Consider the following 18,878-nt stretch of genomic DNA (forward strand, 5'->3'; position numbering starts at 1 on the left):
TACTAATTGTGTGTATTCTAAAAGCACTTTGAAATATGAAAATGTTCGTTGGAAAGAACACGTCAGTGTTCAATATTTCTTTGAACAATATATATACATAAATAATTCTATGTATAACGAATAATATGAATGACTTTTCTTCAAAACAGAAACACAAAACTAAGCAGATACGTACGGACTTTAAGCTACAAAATTTTATATTTGGCATACTTTTATTAAACAATTATATAATTATTTCAAAATGACTCGTTCAAAAATCCATTTGTAATTTTTTACACATCTTAATTATATCTATAACAAACGGAATTATTATAAATATCAAGAAGCCAGAAATAATAAACTTATTACTGAAACGAGTTCGATCTAATAACGCATCAATCGATTTATGTAATTAAAATCGGCTTTTTATCTGAAGAAAGGAAAACGGACGATAGGCTGGATTTTTCTTCCATGAATCGTAAACAAGCAGCGGGTTTCGACCTGTTTCAAGGAAAAATTGTTATTGTATTCTTCGCGCCGGCTCGAGGTTATCCGCTACCCTAATTAACTCGGCGCAGCGATAATCCGTTGCGAGGATTTTGAAAATATAATACGGTATCTCGAACGGTAGACTTTAAATTACGAGTCATCCTATCGAAAGAATGGGGCGAGGGGACCATAACCGCGAGGTCCACATTCCTGAAGTCATTTGCTCGGCAGCATTGAAACACGAAGGTTGGGTCCACAATATTTTTGGTGACCTCTAGAACACTCGATGTTCGAAAAATTGTATTCTTGAGGTACTATATCGTTGAAATATTTAATCGGTACGTCTGGTCGTTGGGATATTCGGTCATTTGAATATTTGATGATTTGACTATTCGTTTATTTGGCTATTTAACTATTCGGTTATTTGATTATTCGGTCATTCGGTTATTCAGTCATTTGGTTATTCGATCATTTGGTGATTCGGTCATTTAGTTATTCGGTCATTTGGTTATTCGATCATTTGGTGATTCGGTCATTTAGTTATTCGGTCATTGGAATATTTAAATTGCTGGAATATTTAAATTGTTAGAATATTTAAATTGCGAGCCTGTTCGGTCGTCGAGAATTGAACCGAACCAAAGTTCGGATTTTCTTGCTATTAAATTTAATAGAATTTCTTGCTATTGTTACAGATCTGGTGACTATGTGGATAGACTATGCGAATGGCTGCGATCAAGATGCAACGGGTCTGGTTTCGTCAAGGAGCAAAGGATGTAAGTATAATCTTCGTCAGTATATATGTAAACTATACGGAATAGTTTGCAGAAATTCTTTAATAAAATAACCACATGTCAACCTTTCTACTTCGCAAATGAGGATTTAATATTTATAAAATAATATTTTGTTATCGGCTATGCAATTATCTCTTCTGAATTTTCTGCTACAAACTTCGCCACGATGATTCGACGAGCTGGAAAGTCTCGAATTTTACCTGATAGTATCTATTGGGTTGTTACAAATGTAACTTCGTTTGCTTACAAAAACTGAGCTGGAAAGTCTCGAATTTTACCTGATAGTATCTATTGGGTTGTTACAAATGTAACTTCGTTTATTTACAAAAAAAAACCTAAATAACTGTTGCAACATCTCAATATCACAGACTTAGAATCCGCACAGACATTGCATTTGATGCTTCTTTTGCAATGCTACCACTGCAAAAGCTTATAAAATTAACGTTGTAATTAGTAGAAATAATTGCTCAATTGTCCATAAAAATAATTACACTTTATTTCGTATTTCTGAAGTACACGTTTCATAAATACTATTTCTACCATTTAAATGTTATTATTGCCTTCAAATAATATTCAGCAGTCGTAGCAGAAATGAAATATACAAGATATTCGTTTTTCGTGAACTATCGGTAACGCTGAATGCGACACGAAATGCTAAGGGGACTCTAGAGCCCTCCAAAATTGAGCCAGAAAAGCCCGGAAGGTCCAATGCCTGTACAGATTCTGAGTCTGTGGTCTGTGATAACATGCAATGTCTTTACGGATCAGTATACGAGTCGTTTATTTTGAAAGTGGTATAAGTCACTTTCTTTTTTTTTCAAATGAAAAGATACCGTTCCATTGTAATTAGTGTTACCATTAACTCGATTTTTTTGAAAAAGTGACTTATGCCACTTTCAAAATAAACGGCTCATATCTCTGGAACACCTGGAAGAACACATGATCTTCGGTCGATAAAGTGCCATCCACAACTTTGTTGCGGAAATCTCGCTTGTAGAATTGAGATCTTTGGAGGCATCGTTGGCAATATGTATAATTTTATGGACAAAAGATAACCCCGTTCGACATTACCCACAGTTCAAAGGGTCAGTTTCGTTAGTAGGAATCCGGTATTTTCTATACTTGATTCTTGCTACACGTGTGACAATCGCGTGTTCGTCCACGAACAGTTTGCGAACACTGTTGACAAGCAACGCTTTGACGAGAAGTACGGTCACATTTCATAAGCACCGTGACAAAAAAACAGCTACAAAAACATTTAACTGGAATGTGCTATGTTGGCTTCGCGAGGAATTCAATTTATTTTTATTAACACTAGCTTCACGGAACACTGTGAAAGCAGCTGTTTTATATTGTTTTATAAAACTAACAAGTATATGTTTATTCACATTTCTGTAGCGATTTTTATTACAATAAATATTATATACGATCAATGAAATATATTGATTGAATAAATTCCTTATAAAGATATCTTCATAATTTCGATAACTATATATTAAATAATTTATAACGTGTCAAAATGACGTGTCCTGTAAACAGATTGTTAAAAATCATAATTTACATCTTTTTAACACCGTTGTTGACGAGATTTGTGACACTTAAGTGGATAACTGATTGCATGAACATTTTTTCACGTTTTTCTTACAATAAAATACGTTTAAATTTACTTCGATTCGAGAGCCAGCATGTCAATTCTCGCGTACGGGACATCTCTTTCTTCCAAAAACTGTTTCGAGTACGGTTCGACAAAGTAAAAGAATATACACAACGAGTGGAAACGAGATAAATGTTATTTATTTAATTATTCCTACATGCCTAGATTGTCCGTGTGCTATTCCTGCGCCTATACGTGTTACTGCTACGCCAATGCTAAGGTTCGACGGAGATTTCTCGGACTAACAACTCATAATGCAATAACGTTACATTTTTAACTTGAACGTATTAAAACTGAATTGTTTTTAGCACAAGGCTGACAGTTTTCTGATGAAAATAAGACCAAGCATGATATAGTTTTGACAGATATTTCTGATTAATTGAATAAATATGGTCTAAAGCATGTCATATTTAGTCTAATTTTAATTGGAAGAATCTCACCACACAATATGTTAAACAAAATTTCATGTTTAAAAAATTAGAAATAAAAAAGTTAAGACATCGTTTTTATTCTAGCATTATTATGTATTTGTATTAATGTACACCGATATGCTGGTCTCTCTCTCTCTCTCTCTTTCTCTTTCTCTTTCTTTCTTTCTTTTGTTCGCTCTCTCTCACGCTCATTCTTTCGCTCTCTCTCTCTCTCACGCTCATTCTTTCGCTCTCTCTCTCTCTCTCTCTCTTTCTTTTGCTCGCTCTCTCTCACGCTCATTCTTTCGCTCGCGCTCTCTCTCTCTCTTTCTTTCCTTTGCTCGCTCTCTCTCACGCTCATTCTTTCACTCTCTCTTTCTCTCTCTCTTTCTTTCTTTCTTTTGCTCGCTCTCTCTCACGCTCATTCTTTCGCTCGCTCTCTCTCTCGCTCTTTTCTCGCCCTCTCTCTCTCTCGCGCACGCGCTCTTTCTTTCGCTCGCTCTCTCTAGCACTCTTTCTTCCGTTTGCTCTTTCGCTCTCTCTCACGAGATGCCGGCAACTGCAGAGGCGTGTGGCTCGAAGAATCGTGACTGAGTTGCCTCGGTTATCCATTTTCGTTTCCGAGCTGCGAGACTTCTAGGGAGAATTAAGAGAATTCACTGCAGTACGTCGAGCAGCGATAGTTAAGACTTATTTAAAGAAACACCGTAGCCAGCAACAGATGAGCGTACAATAAAGAAATTTTCATTTTCAATAATTACCGTCTTATCTTTATAATTGTAGTATCAATGTATGGTTGAGATTATTCTTGCATTAATTAACAAGTTAGGGTGAGTCACATAACATGCACGCCTGAAATAACTTTCAAATTATGCATTTTTACGAAAAAAATTGTTAAATACGTGATATCGAAGGTGAGTAAAGCTTCATATATCAGAAAAGTTTCTACATTTCCAGATCAATTAAGTTCGTGTTATTTGAGTTGTTTAAGCTACATGAATCACCTTCTATAATAGTCTTGTCGATAATTTAGTCCGATTTCCATCGTATTTGGATCCATTTAAGTTACTGAATTCAAAATTTTCTTTCACGCGTGTTTATCTTCTTGTTAAGGCGAGACCTCGCGTCGAGACATTGTGGCAGTGAAGAGTGGGACTGGTTCGTGTACACTTAACCGTACAGATTTTGCGTAAATTTAACCGTGCACCACTGTGCATTCCCTACAAAGCTTTCTTGACTCTTCCTAGCTCCCGATAGCAAACATACTCGCATCAATCAATTGAGAGTTTTCCAAAGCGTGTCTGTTTCTGGAGAGCATGAGGCATATACGTGTGGGTCTGCCAAATTTCGATCGATGCGATCATGCCTAAAGGAAATCCACGTCGCGCGTCACTACGAAATTTTCCAGCCAACCAACGTGCTTGCGATTGAGTAACAAATAACCATTGTACAATCTCTTCGTTGAAATTAGTCGCAGTACGAATATTTTTTTTATACTGACGGTGCATTGGAAACGCGAAACCTACGTACAAACCTGGATTCAACCAGTGTCGATAACGTCGGATGTGACGTTAAAACAGTTGACGGGTTCTAAGGATCTCTCGAGACCTGTGCGCATACATAAAAAGTCCTATAATCTGAGATGCTGTGGAGAATGTTCCTGAATGCAATCGCAACGTGATAAGAGATATATATGTACTTGCAACGGTTTCGCCTATAAACTTGAAAATAACAAGACGTTAGCGACACTTTTTACTGCGTAAGATGTAATGCTGTTATTTCATTAATAAAGTACACACATGCTGTGATCATAATTGGATAGTTGTTTGTTAACTGCACACATGGCACGGATCTTGGATAAAAAGAGAAATAAAGGGTGAAAGCTGGTACACTTTATAGACGCTGTTTTCAATTAACTTTACTATACACCCCCTGTATGATGTTATAATCTGTTACGTAAACGTTTAATAAATGATTGGATTTTTTAAATTGCTGACACAATTTAATCCGTAATATTGATTGAAACCTTAATATAATGTCCAAATCGTTGCTAAGAAGATATACGCGATTGTATCCCGACACAGGATTTCGATGTCTCGAACACTTCAGTAATATATTGTGCGTCGTACTGTGAATTATTTTCAATTAGATCGTAGATCTATGTATCAGATCGTTTATCATCGAAGATTAAAATCTCCATTATGAAACAATAGTCTTTCATTCGTGACACTATCGTTATCCACAATAGAAATCTTTTGGGCTGTTTGTATTATATTCTCTCACCAAACCCTTGTTCCGATATTTAACTCTTTAATATTAGTATTACAACTTCGAATTGCATTCTTTCGTTGAATCGCTCGAATCTGTTTCCATAACTTTATATTCTGATAAATGCAGCTCAATTAATGCATACACGTAAATTTGTTTAAATGACCCGCGACGTTTGTCCGTGCAGCAACAGAAATAGGCACGGATTTTCTGTGCATTTTTATCGATCAGACTGGGTGCAGATTCTTTCGGCAACTTGTTCTAGAATTATTCTAGAATGTGCGAAATTTATGAATATGTTTCACATGCATTTTAACCCCTAAATCGTAGTATTTTTGTTGTAAGATGTAAAATTGCCATTTCCTTGCGATTGTGTAAACACGTCGTCCACAGTTAAGAGGTTAATGAGTCAACCCATTGAAAGGATAACTTGAAATAGCTTCTATCTAGTCCAGAGAGTCTACATTCTACAAGGTAAGTGCAGAGCGTAGTTCAAATGTTTTAATAACGGTAAGGAAGCATTCGCCGCATAGTAGTAATCTCGTGCTAGATAGTAGTGATTATATGATTTATATACGAGAGAGTCTTTAATTTCTTTAATTCCTCACCCCTTGAATTTTTGAAAAAAAAAATATATGTACATATAGTGCATATAGTGAATATTTAATTATAATTGTTTTTTTTTCAATGTCTGATTACTTTCGTTAATTATGTAGCTCTCCTAAATACAAATGAAATCTTATTAACAAAAATGTGATTAGGTGAGAAAATACGATAGACACTTTAAGTCATTAATCTTTGCGAATTACGTTGCCCGAAATAACACCAAACCATTCATGATTGAAAATAGACAGTAAAATTAAGTTGGGATTAGTATAATATCCTTATTCAGAGATGTCTGTCAGTTGATTCTTCATAATCGCTGATCGTTCCTTCATTATACTTTATTCGCGTTTTATCTCCAGTAACTCTGGCTAATCCTTGGTTTAGCAGAGATCTCAGATTTTCGTAATAAAATCCGACAAATTAAATGATTGCCTTTTAAATGACAGACTCTATTAATCGTTATATTTGACTATAGAAAGAGAGTCGTATAACTTGCACATCTCGTATGATAATGAAATTACGTGTTCTCTTTTCAAATGCTGCAATTAATGACATATCAACATTTCTTGCAACCTCGAAATTTTAGATTCTAATTTATTAAAACTTATTTTAAATATTTAAAAATTTATTTTCGATAATTTACATTTATAGCATTAACGGTAGACAGTATTTATATCAGGGATGGGCACTATTGAAATAATGTTATTTGTCCATCAATATATTCGACAAAAAGATTATTTTTAAATAATTTATTTTCCAAATAATTTTATTATTTAATGTAGCGATGCAAAATAACAAATAACAATTTGTTGTAACAATTATATTTATTATTGTTAGTTTTAACATTATCATATTATTACTTTATTGTCATATTTGGTTTGATTTACTTTTAGGTATGCATCTTGTCTTTTAGAAATGAAAAGAAAAATTGAAATACTTCAATCACGCAAATGAAAATTTTGTGAGTCGTTTCCCGAAACAATAATGACAGTGATAATGAATAGTGATAATGAATTTAATTTTCGGTCTGACATAAAAGACGAACATAATGCACCCAATAAAAATTTAATAAATTTATATAAATATGTTAAAAGAGACCACACATCGGTGCAGAAATTATTTATACGTTATAACACCCCTCTTCCATCGTCAGGTTTAATTGAACGACTCTTTTCATTTGCTACATTTGAATATCGTGTTGTATTGATATACACAATAATCATGTGTAATAAATATGCTTATCATGTAAAAAAAAGTATATGTTAACGTATATATTATTTGTTATTTTGCATTGCTATTTGAAATAACGAAATTATTTGCAAATAAATTATTTCCCAAATAATATTTCAGAATTTATTTCTATATATGCTTATTTGAAATAAACTTATTTGTTCCCTTATTTGAGGTAAGTATTTGTCATTTTTATTTATTATCTTTATTTCAAATAAAAAGTGCCCATCTCTGATTTATGTACCATAATAGTGGTCTGACTGTGTCAACAAAAATTGGTACAAAGTTCCTGTAATATAAAACTTCGCTAAAGAATTCATGCATACATATGCAACAGTTGTGCTGTTTCTTTCACTATAGCATGGTGCTATAAGCATGGAAATGCGTATGAGCTATGCTTATGGTCATTAGCAGTAAAAAAACTCGCTATGTATATATAAACGCGGCTATTCTCTCCTCGACTGTCATTTGCACAATCTAAAAATGTTGCGGTTTAAAAGACAGAGAAAACGAAACTGTTCTGTTCAAAATATTTCAATGTTTCGACAGTCTACGAAAAAATTATGATGTTGAGTAATTTTAGATGATTTTTATTACATGTAAAAGTTTTTCTTCCTGCTTACGTTATCTCGTTGTTTCTAACAAAAGCACTTTTACAGTCTCACTGCGTATTGTCGGCGTTATATTTTCCCAAAAAAAGTTTTTCAAAATTCTCTACTTTCGTCATTTATTTTGAGTTTCGTAAGAGCAAGAATTCTGCGGATATTCGTGTGATTTCTTTATAAGCTGAAAATTGCATTTGTACATAAAAAATTCGTTAAGAAAAGTGTATCGAAGCAACTGGATCACATTTTGATTAAATGATCACCTTTCAAAAAAAATCCTCCCTACGTTTTTACTATTCGTTTAAAAATCCCACCTTTCATATTATTTCAAGGCCTATAAATGGAATTAGTCTCGAAACACCTATTGATCGAATTTCTCAATTAATCGAGCATTTTGTAAAATCTTTTGCACTCATCATTGTCCAGTAAACTAGTTTCCTGTGAGACTGTTTTATTGTATACATCGTTGAAACGTCAATCAGTGAGAGAATGAGTCACGAAATACGCGAGGCTCTGTCGGACGAATGAAAACGAACAGGGGTAAAAAAGATAGTTCTGCCTAGATAAATGATTTGGCATTGCTATTCGCGTGTATAATTTGTTCACGAAAGATTCGTTGTTGTTAAAGGAATTGTTATTAAACGAAGTGCTTCGATAGATCCCCCTGTATACCGAGAATCCAACAAGAATCTCAGAAAGATTCGAACCATTTGGTACAATTTCAAAAACGTTGCATTTCAAAAGATGTTCGTTCATTATCGTCGTTCGCTGCATGAAAAATCTCGCGGAACTGCTGGATCCCATAGAGAAAAATTTAGGAGCGCGGAGAGGGTTGAATCGTTCGGAGCTGCTGCTGCTGCTGCTTTAGTTTGTCGATTGGCCTGGAAAATCGGTGCCGTATATTTTTACGAAAAACCGATCGTATCCCGATCGAACGATCCTCGATTTCGCATTCGCGCGTCGCGACTCCGGTATTCTTTAGTAAACAAACAGCTTCGACTGCGAGCCACCGCGCGACGATACGGTTCCGTCTGCGTAGGCTGGTTCGAGCTTAATACCCTTGGACAGCGGAAAGCGGAGGCTCCGGGGTCTTGGGGACTCGGCAACGGAAGGAAACCGTGAAAAGGCGTCGTTCGCTTAAGGAAGATTATCGAGAGCTGTCTTCGTAGCTCATCCAGCGATGAAAAGTCGATCGGTCGAGAGGAGAGGATCAACACCTCTTTTCGAAATGTACCGGCCCATCCCTAGGCGGCGAAGTTCGACGAGCGCTTGCGCTCCAACGCTAGCTATAAGAGTCCGATCAGCACTCGTAGGGACTTCAGTCCGCCCCGTGGTACCGGTGTTGCGTTCGTCGTCGTACCCCTTTGCCGTCGCGCCGTTTCTTCCTAAACGGTGAACACTTTTGTGAACGATACGTAGCCGCTATGTTGTTTATCGCGTTTCAGTGACAAAACACGGACGACAGCCCGAGAAACGGTGGCAGAAAGAGTGACACGGTGAAGTGCTGCGAGGGACAGAGAAACCGGACCAGAAACGGTGAGAGAGACAGATAGAGACAGAGAGAGATATAGATAGATAGATAGATAGATGGATAGAGAGAGATAGAGAGAGAGAGAGAGAGAGAGAGAGAGAGAGAGAGAGAGAGAGAGACTACCGCAAAGAATAGGAGCAGCTCTTTTCCCCGTTTCTCCTCGTTCTTCGAAAGATAGGACAGCGTCCTCAACGTCAGCAACAACATCGGCATCCTGTACAATCAGTGTACGTTCACATTAAAAAAAAAAAGAAACATTCATATTTCACAAAGTTAGTAGCCACTCGTTCTCCCCTTCTTTCCTCGCGTAGTGGTTGCGAGCAAGGTTTTTGAACTTCCCCGAATAACACGATTTTCTCGGCGGTTCGAACCGTCGCCTCGCAACATGTAATCCGCGAAGATCGAAAATAGTAAACCGTTCCCGTACGCATTTCACCGCTTCGCGTTAGAAAGGACTCAATTAGGGATGACAATGATCGAATCCGTGTACCAGAGGTTCCACTTTGTGAACGGGAATCACCGAGAGGTTCCCCTGTGTTTCCTCCGATTTATTTTCGCTCGTCCCGCGGAATCGATCGTCGGCTTTCCCATTGATCGCGTGTTCGATTGGAAATTGCAACGTAACTTTCCACTTAGCCTATCGTTTGTCACGGCTCCCGGTGGTAATGGCTAATTAATTTGGCCAGCGCTTCTTAACCGCGCGCGGCGTGTGCTGCTCCCGGATACGATTTCTCCGAATTAATCTTCGTGATCTTTTGCAACGGAGTTCAATTAACGCGCGGTTAACAGCTACGGGAAATACCGTGCAATCATATCGCGTCTATTCATTAGAACGGGAACTTCTTCGGCAGGGAATTAGCTCGCGGACGTAGCTTCATTACAGTTGAATAAAGCTTGTTGCATTATAATGGAAACGCCAGAAAACCGCACGCCTCGAACATTAGTTCGGGTTATTTGATAGGGTATATAAAACGGAGTACTCGGATGATTAATGGCTTTAATGTTATTAGAATCCCGGCCACCACGTTTCGCTATTTTCCATTTGGCGCGGTGCGTTTCTATCGAAGCAAATTAACGAAGTAGTTGCTTAAAGTAGATGTTCACTGCCACGGACATTGCTACCAGGTTTCTCTATAAGTATGTATTTCGATAATCAGCGTTTCTCTTTCGCTCATTGCCAACTGAATTACTTTAAACTGCTTCTAAATTACTTACTAAACATTTGCACTCTTCGCATAGAAATGTAATTCATTGATTGTAAACGTACGATTGAATCGACCTATTGCATTTTATTTATGCGGCAGCAAGCCTTTGCGATCAAATTATGTAAAAGTTTATCGGAAAATCGTTGCCGGCTTCAACTGTAATTTATTTTAAACTATGCAGGAAATGTGGAACTCCCCGAAAGAATTCGAATGAATGAAAATTCGGGAAGGAGTTACAGTTACTGCAAAATCCTTTATGTCGTCCTTTAAAACTTCATTAGGTGCGAAGGAGGATTTAGCATATTTCAAGTTCGTCGACTAAACTGAATATTGATTTTTAAATGATACCACAGACGTTGAGCGAGCCTAATAATGTCTTCCCGATGTGTATAATATTTGACTTTTTAAAAACATGTAATAACGTAGGAAATTTGATCTTTTATAAAAAAAACTATCAGCATTTACTGGTATTTAGTCAGATGCAATCGATCATTGCAGTTTGCGAAAATGTCCATCGATCGACAATGGGAGCTTCAAAGTTTTCTTAAATTAACGAAAATATTAGCGCTCCTTTTCGTTACGACAGTTGATAAAATTTAATTATTTTATTCAAATATCTCCTTCTACGTTATTATAGTACTGGGGTATTTTGCATATTTGAATGATCGAACATCTAAGTATTTCGATATTTTATTATGAAAAAAATGTTTAATAGTCAGAAATCGTAAATTGTAAATTATTTCGCCAGAATATTTTTTATTAGTTTCATTATTTCCATTACTCAATTTTAATAATATACGCGGCTATCTCGCACGTTTTAATTGACTGATAAATCATGCATAATTGTTCCTTGTAGGCCACGCGTTTAATCAATTCCCGATTTCCAACTATGGAGTTCTATCAGTTTCAATTTCATACTTTCCACGAAAACTTGAACATTTATATGTGAATTTTATGCTCAGGTTTTCATCGAAATATCCTGCCGAAATACGACGTAACTAAATAGTTTGTAATACACCGAGGCCTCGATATAATAAACTAATTACGGTGTTCGTTAATGCCGAAAGTTTATATTATATAATAAATTGGATCACCCGGATGCGTAATACTTTATGTACATGTTAACAAAAATTTAAAAACTGATCGGTTCACCCAGTTTTATTCATGTAAACACGTACATATATAACGTAATTAAAATTTCCCATTTCATTTCGGTGCACCGGTTATGAGTTCAGTAATTATTTGTCTAGTCTTGGAGAAAAAAAATGTCGATTTCGCTTTCTCCGCTTAATTGGAAAACGTTTCCTGCGGATGGGAAATTGATTAAGCAAAGCTTCATTGCCACCTCAAAGTCCTATAAATTACGTAATTGTTTTCTAAATGCGGTGCGATCAGGTTCGCCAATTGTTTTCTGATAGCAATGGATCGTAAGCCAGTATTCACTTCTAATTAATTATAAATTTCGTAACAGCTCGGAATCGAAATTTGATTATACACTCCGCGAACTTTGACGTAAGTGAACGATCAGTAGTTTCGAACTATCGATTCGGCCGGATTCATCTCGAACTTTCCGAATAAAGGATGAACATCCATCCATCGGTATGTCAAATGCTACTGTTATACGGTCGTAAAATCTAACAGGCAACGCCCGGAAATCATATTGAAGTTCATGAGGACGTTCACGAGTGATCAGCATTTCCAATATTATGTATTATCTCGTGAACATTCCGTTCACGATCTTTCATTGAAGTAGTAGAGGATCTTACAGTTCGGATCGCTTTCAGTTTTCGTGCTCTATCTTTTGGGATAGTTGTGTCTCAAAAATCGAATTGAAATGAAGTAATTTGTAGTCCATAGAGAGTAGTGATTCTATTTGAGATGAAGATAACAGATAAAAAAAACAACTTGCCTCGAATAAGATATCAAATAAGTTTATTTGAAATAAGCAAACATATATATAGTATATAATATAGTAATAAATTCTGAAACATTATTTGAGAAATAATTTATTTGCAAATAATTTCGTTATTTCAAATCCACACAGCTTATAATTATTATTATTATTATATTATATTATTATTATTATATTAATAATATTAATTATAATATTAATTATATTATACTAATAATAGGTCACGAAAATAATAATATAATATAATAATAATTGTATAATGTAATATATTATATATAATATATTATAATATAATATAATAATAATATATTATATTACATTATATAATTATTATTATATTATATTATTATTTTCGTGATCTATTATTTAAGGAACACAAATATCTGCATCTCAAGGGGTTCGCGCGTTTCTTGTACTTAACGTCATAATAATAACAAACATCGATTTATTTATCGATTCATATGCTTTCTTCATTTAGTTCAATCTTCTCGCGATTTTCATTGCAGAGTATAATGCAGGAGTTTGTACAATTTGCACACCAAGTTTATTGTGAATTATAATAAACGTGAAGAGTATCCAGATTCTGTTTCACACAAATGAATTTCTTTTTTTCGATACATCGATGACTGTCGTACATCTGTTCCAATGTAATTTCAGTGAGAACATGCGACATGTTTGCAAGGATATTTCGCTCAGGCACATTTGCATTTTATGGAACAGAACAAGGCGAGATGAAAATTGCAATCGGCTTTACTCTCCGTCACTAATCGTTATTGCTTCAAAACGATAACGTATTCGCTTTTTTAATAGATCAGTTATTGACGAAGAAAGTCTATGTTTCCGAACATAATTAACGAGTGGAGCACGATTGTCAGTGTTTTATTATGGTTATCGTTGCAATAATAATGAATTGCTGATTTTATGCGGTTGCGACAAAAATTAGTGGATAAAGAACGAAACGGTGAACACATTGAAAGAACTGACGAATACTAATTTTTTTTTTTTCGTAATTATTAGCATCAATTTATTAAGATCACTACAGGACGGAATCCATCTCCAAATTGGTTACTTTGTTTTACGATCGCTGATGTCCCGATTTCTTTACTGAAGCTGTGTATTATAATCGAAATCGTACGAAGTTGAAATAAATCGAATTTTGTCACTTTTGTGAAACAATATAAATTAGTTGCATTTAGGACTCGGTAGTTCTAGTATTAAATAGGAAAACAGATTCCAAAGCTTTTGGCTGCTAAATCGCAATATGTTATTCAGCCTAAATAATATAAAATTACATTCTTCTGTTCCCCTCCTAGAGCTTTCTCCCGAGCCACAAATCCATTTGAAATTATATTCCATTTGTTACGTTTACTAAAAACCGAAAAACGAACAAAAACTACAATTCAAAATTCATTATAGAGCTAATATTTTAATTTTCTTGCATATCGTAGATTCTACAATAACTAATATTACTGCATATTCCGTATATTAGTACAACAATTAATTTTCGAATGTAGAGAAATGTTAATTACTACGTAATTATTAATTATAATATAATATAATTATAAATAAAATATAATATAATATAATATAATATAATATAATATAATATAATATAATATAATATAATATAATATAATATAATATAATATAATATAATATAATATAATATAATATAATATAATATAATTAATATTTTATTAATTATCGTTGTACAATATTTTGATGTGTAGAGTTTCCAAAACAAATTCTCGAAGTTATTGAAATGAACATTGCTATTTTCAACAGATGTTTCGATGAAATCCGATGACTCGAATCATTGTTAGTTCCACGTAGTTTCGTAAATACGAAGAGTTTGTTTACAATGGTTGTACGTTTTCCGACCTTGAAGATAAATTTACTCGAATCAACATACTCGTATTTTATAAACGCATTGCAGCACATCTGCGCTCATTGTTCGTTATCAAACCCCTCAAATTGGATGGAATAACAATCGAACGTTATCCACTTTCTAGGTCATCGACAGTAAACCTTTCCCGGCTTGTTTTCAATTGGGCTCACAGAAATTCGTTCGTAAAATACACGAGATACAATGTTCTATTGTTGCATTGCAGACGATATTCCTCATCAAGCTTCATTCTGCGACCAATTCCGAAAATAAATTGACAATAACGTGGCGGGAGCTACGTTGATTAAACTTATTTCAAGAAAATATTACTTACCAAAGTGTTCGTAATTACTTCACCATACAAATTGTTCAAACAATATAAAGTAATTTTCATATTTTCGTCATTAATTCAAGATTAAGGATTAATTATGAATAGCAAATTTTTTACTTTTCTTTTTTGTCATTCCAAGTAAGAGCAAAATTAAGAACAAGTATTTCAATCATTGTCTAATGGGCCAGTCCCTCTATCACCGAAAAAAAAATTCGAATCATTTAGACCAGTTTCATAAAAGTTATTGCGTTTTAAAAGGTAAAAGTTACCAAAATGTACAAAGTGCATTCTTTGAATTTTCATTCTGGTCTCAGATGAGGAAGTTGAAGAACATTATTTTTTTTTTTTCGTCGTTACAACTAATTACAATCTTTACAAAAATTTATTTACTCTTCCAAACATCTCAACAAAAGTCAAGTTGTTTGGTACAATTTTAAAATACGCAGACTTTTCCAACTAAGCTTACAACGTTGTAGTGAAGTGAATTTTTGAAATTCTGAGATTTTTTTGTTGTTACGACAATGGGTACACGGACGTTGCAGATTAGCCATTAACATAGCTCTCTTGTTTCTGGTCATCATTCTTGTGGATCCACATTGATTAAGAAATATGTATATACTTGAGAGATCTAAATTTTTATGCAGTTGTATTTTATAGAAATTGCAGATAATGAAAACTTGTTCCATCTGCGAGCGAAATATGTTCACAGTTACTTTTCACTGAGTAGCTCAGGAGGGCCGCAAGAAAAAAATGGATGAGACAGGGACCACGTTCGCGAAAAAGTTGAGAAACTCTGTTACAGGCGATAGTACGTAAACTTCCTTTCTGCTTTTCGAAACCTCTTTTCGGTCGGACCGACACGGAATCTCCATTATTTAACGTCCGGGTTTTGTTCAAATTTCGACAAAGTACGCGCGCATACAGTTGCTCATTAAAATGCTCGGACATTTTTTTTAGCAAGAAATAACTTTTTCAAAAATTATTACATATTACTTGAATTATGTTCAGACGACAGAGTGACTAGTTCAATGCACTACGAGTACGAAAGTTTCACCGTAAGTTGCAACTGGTTGGGGTGACAGAAAGAAATAACCTTTTTATCCGAGTATGTAATGAAAATTTAACATTTTAACACTAACTCAGACTTGGAAATCAATTTTTACGCTAATTTATTATAATTTCCTGATTTCATTAAGATTCACAAAACGTCAGAATGGCGAACAAGTAATTGATGTTATACAACTTTATCTTTCAATTTTAAACGAGAATTTAAATAAATAAAATGCTTTAATTTGATTAGGTGTCCCACAATTACGTCAACATCCGAAAAGGGATGATTCCATTTGAAGTAACAGTTTTGAAAAAGACTGCGACCAATGAGAGGCGAGATTAGCTGGCGCGAGAAGGCCGAGCCAATGAGCGGAACTGGGCATCGACCGCTCGTTGGCTCGACTGCCTAGCACCAACCAATCTCGCCTCTCATTGGTCAGTGTTTTTCGTTAATAACTCGTGAATGAAGCCGCGGGTGGCATTTTCGCTAAGGAAAAAGTCACTTCGAATGACTTCAGCAACCCTTTATTTCTCGTTTGTACAATAATTTTGCTACACCCTCTATGTTAATTTTGTCATGATAAGAATGCAAGTATCAATTTTGAATAGAGAAACATTGTAACTACCTCTGATCTTATACTGTCTTCATTAACACGTTGACTGCCGCGTCCTTCACTTATTTATCGGTGACACTAATTTTTAATTAAGCTTCAAAATGAATTTTTATCCTAACGAATAGAATGTTACTGAGATTTTTAGAATGTAAAAGAGTTAGGTTTATTTTTATTCTTTGCATTTCTTTAAATGCAATTCAGAGCAACGAATAATTTAATATTTTTTAAATGATGCGTTTCTATCGACCATGTTCTTATCTTGATTCGTTGTTAACAACTTAAACGTTACTCGTCACAAATCGAAAATACCGTGGTTAAGTAATAATCTCAGAATATTTGGTAGCATTTTGTCTCACGAAACTTTTTAACATTTACAATATAATATAGTTTTTGCATAATTGTAGCCCAAAGTCAAATTGCTACTTTCAATCCCGGCCTCCGTTACGATAAAGAGTTAACGTGCAAAGTTTGAAGAAAAATCGCGATTAATTTCATAGTTATTGCACGCGCAATTTCTGTATCCGCATTACGTAGCCAACTCTTATTTCAATAGATACAAACGCACTGTAATACATATGCAGGAAATGCTAATTTTACTCAGAGCGCGGAACTGTTTCCTTCGCCGTACAATCCAGGCTTATAATGGTCTGAGTGGAGTGGATAAGTATTCTGACCATCTGTGTACTGCATTTACATGGAATTCATGTGCATGTACGCCCGTGCATACATATGTTTAATGCTACTACGTATGTATCCTCGGGGTACAACTTCGCGAGATCATCTTCCACGTTGAAATAACGCTGAATCTTCTTCATTGTTTATTGCTTTTCCGCACGGCCGATGCCGCGTAATTCCCTGAACACGTTCGAATTTTACAGAGAGTTTGCAATTTTTCCGCGACCTAAAAAACGTAGTTACGCTTTACAAAGACAGTTGCAAATATAATAATCCGCAATTGTCTCTCAGCTAAACAAAAATGCACAATTTGGGACGAGAGATACGATTAATCGAGCCTCGCGTGCCCCCGATTTTATAATAAGTGTTGAAAATCGGCAACTAGAAAAACGAGTCGCGAAGCTTCGAACAATCGTATCTCCACTCCCCAAATTGTCCATTTCTGTTCGCAAGCTGAAGAACAATCGGGTAGAATTTACTGTATTTCGATTAAATCTCCCGTTATTAACTTGACACATTTGGGCGAATGATCGCGTATTCTTGTAATAATGTAATATTGTACATTCGACGGAATTTGGTGTAAACAAATAAATTGTGATTACGGCAGAAATTTAATAAAAGATCTACAATTTCGTACGGAAAACAATATTGTCATGGGTGAATAACTGACATGTGATGGGATTCAAACAAGTTTAGGACACGTTTAACATGTGAAAATAAATTTGGTGCACAATAGCATGTAGTGAGGGATTGTAGCGAAGTGGAAAGAGCAATCAGGCTGGAGGACCTGGTGAGCAATAAGAAGAGCAGAAAGATAGAGGAATGGCCCCAAAAATTGAAAATAAAAAGACAGAAAAGAAAAACGAACGTGTAATGAAGAAGCAATAGAGAAAATAAGAAAAATTAGAATGTAAAGTAGAGAATATGGGAGGCAAAATAGAATTGTATACCAATCCTTTCGTAAAACCACTCTTTCATTCTAATATTTTCAACTCGATAACATAATTAAATCTCCCGTTATTAACTTGACACATTTGGACGAATGATCGCGTATTCTTGTAATAATGTAATATTGTATATTCGACGGAATTTGGTGTAAACGAATAAACTGTGATTACGGCAGAAATTTAATAAAAGATCTACAATTTCGTACGGAAAACAATATTGTCATGGGTGAATAACTGACATGTGATGGGATTCAAACAAGTTTAGGACACGTTTAACATTGATACGGGTGAAAGAAATATAAAAGGATAGAAACGTAAATAACCGGGTCGTATCCGCCAGCTAGGCGACTGATCACAACACGAGCTCAATGAAGAATGCCTTCTCGTTTATTCGGTCGAACGCATATCGATTGATAAAACAAAAAAAAAGCCAATGAGCGCCGAACGCGTTTTGTCTTAAATCTAAATATCCCGATAATCGATATTTAGTAGGTACATTAAAACGCTTATTTCCTCTTGTCAAATCCGTTACATTTCACAATGATACCATTCTTACAATATTATTTTACACAGAGTAGCGAGTTGAAAAATAGGAACGAGAGAGCAATATTAGTTCGCAAGTCTTCTCTATGGATGGAAGTCTTCATGAAAAGATTACGGGACACACTTTTCAAACTAATTTAGTACACACGCTTA

The 18,878-nt window shown here is 35.0% G+C and overlaps 1 protein-coding gene and 1 long non-coding RNA gene across 3 annotated transcripts in view; both read left to right on the plus strand.

Annotated features, from left to right (window-relative positions):
- The first annotated feature begins 641 nt into the window (after positions 1-641).
- On the plus strand, positions 642-3,427 carry LOC117224903 (uncharacterized). The gene is made up of 3 exons (XR_004491362.2): positions 642-779; positions 1,161-1,241; positions 3,079-3,427. It is a non-coding gene; the product is annotated as an uncharacterized LOC117224903 (long non-coding RNA).
- Positions 3,428-9,365: 5,938 nt separating this feature from the next.
- The window catches only part of LOC117224852 (metabotropic glutamate receptor 8), a 204,821-nt gene continuing 195,308 nt past the window's right edge, over positions 9,366-18,878 (plus strand). For both annotated transcript variants that reach the window (XM_076526123.1, XM_033478029.2), the window contains exon 1: positions 9,366-9,568. The gene's annotated coding sequence lies outside the window, so the exon portion shown is untranslated. The remainder of the gene's footprint in view (positions 9,569-18,878) is intronic.

The sequence above is a fragment of the Megalopta genalis genome, chromosome 13 (genome assembly GCF_051020955.1).
Source record: "Megalopta genalis isolate 19385.01 chromosome 13, iyMegGena1_principal, whole genome shotgun sequence".
In the NCBI taxonomy this organism is placed as follows: domain Eukaryota; kingdom Metazoa; phylum Arthropoda; class Insecta; order Hymenoptera; family Halictidae; genus Megalopta; species Megalopta genalis.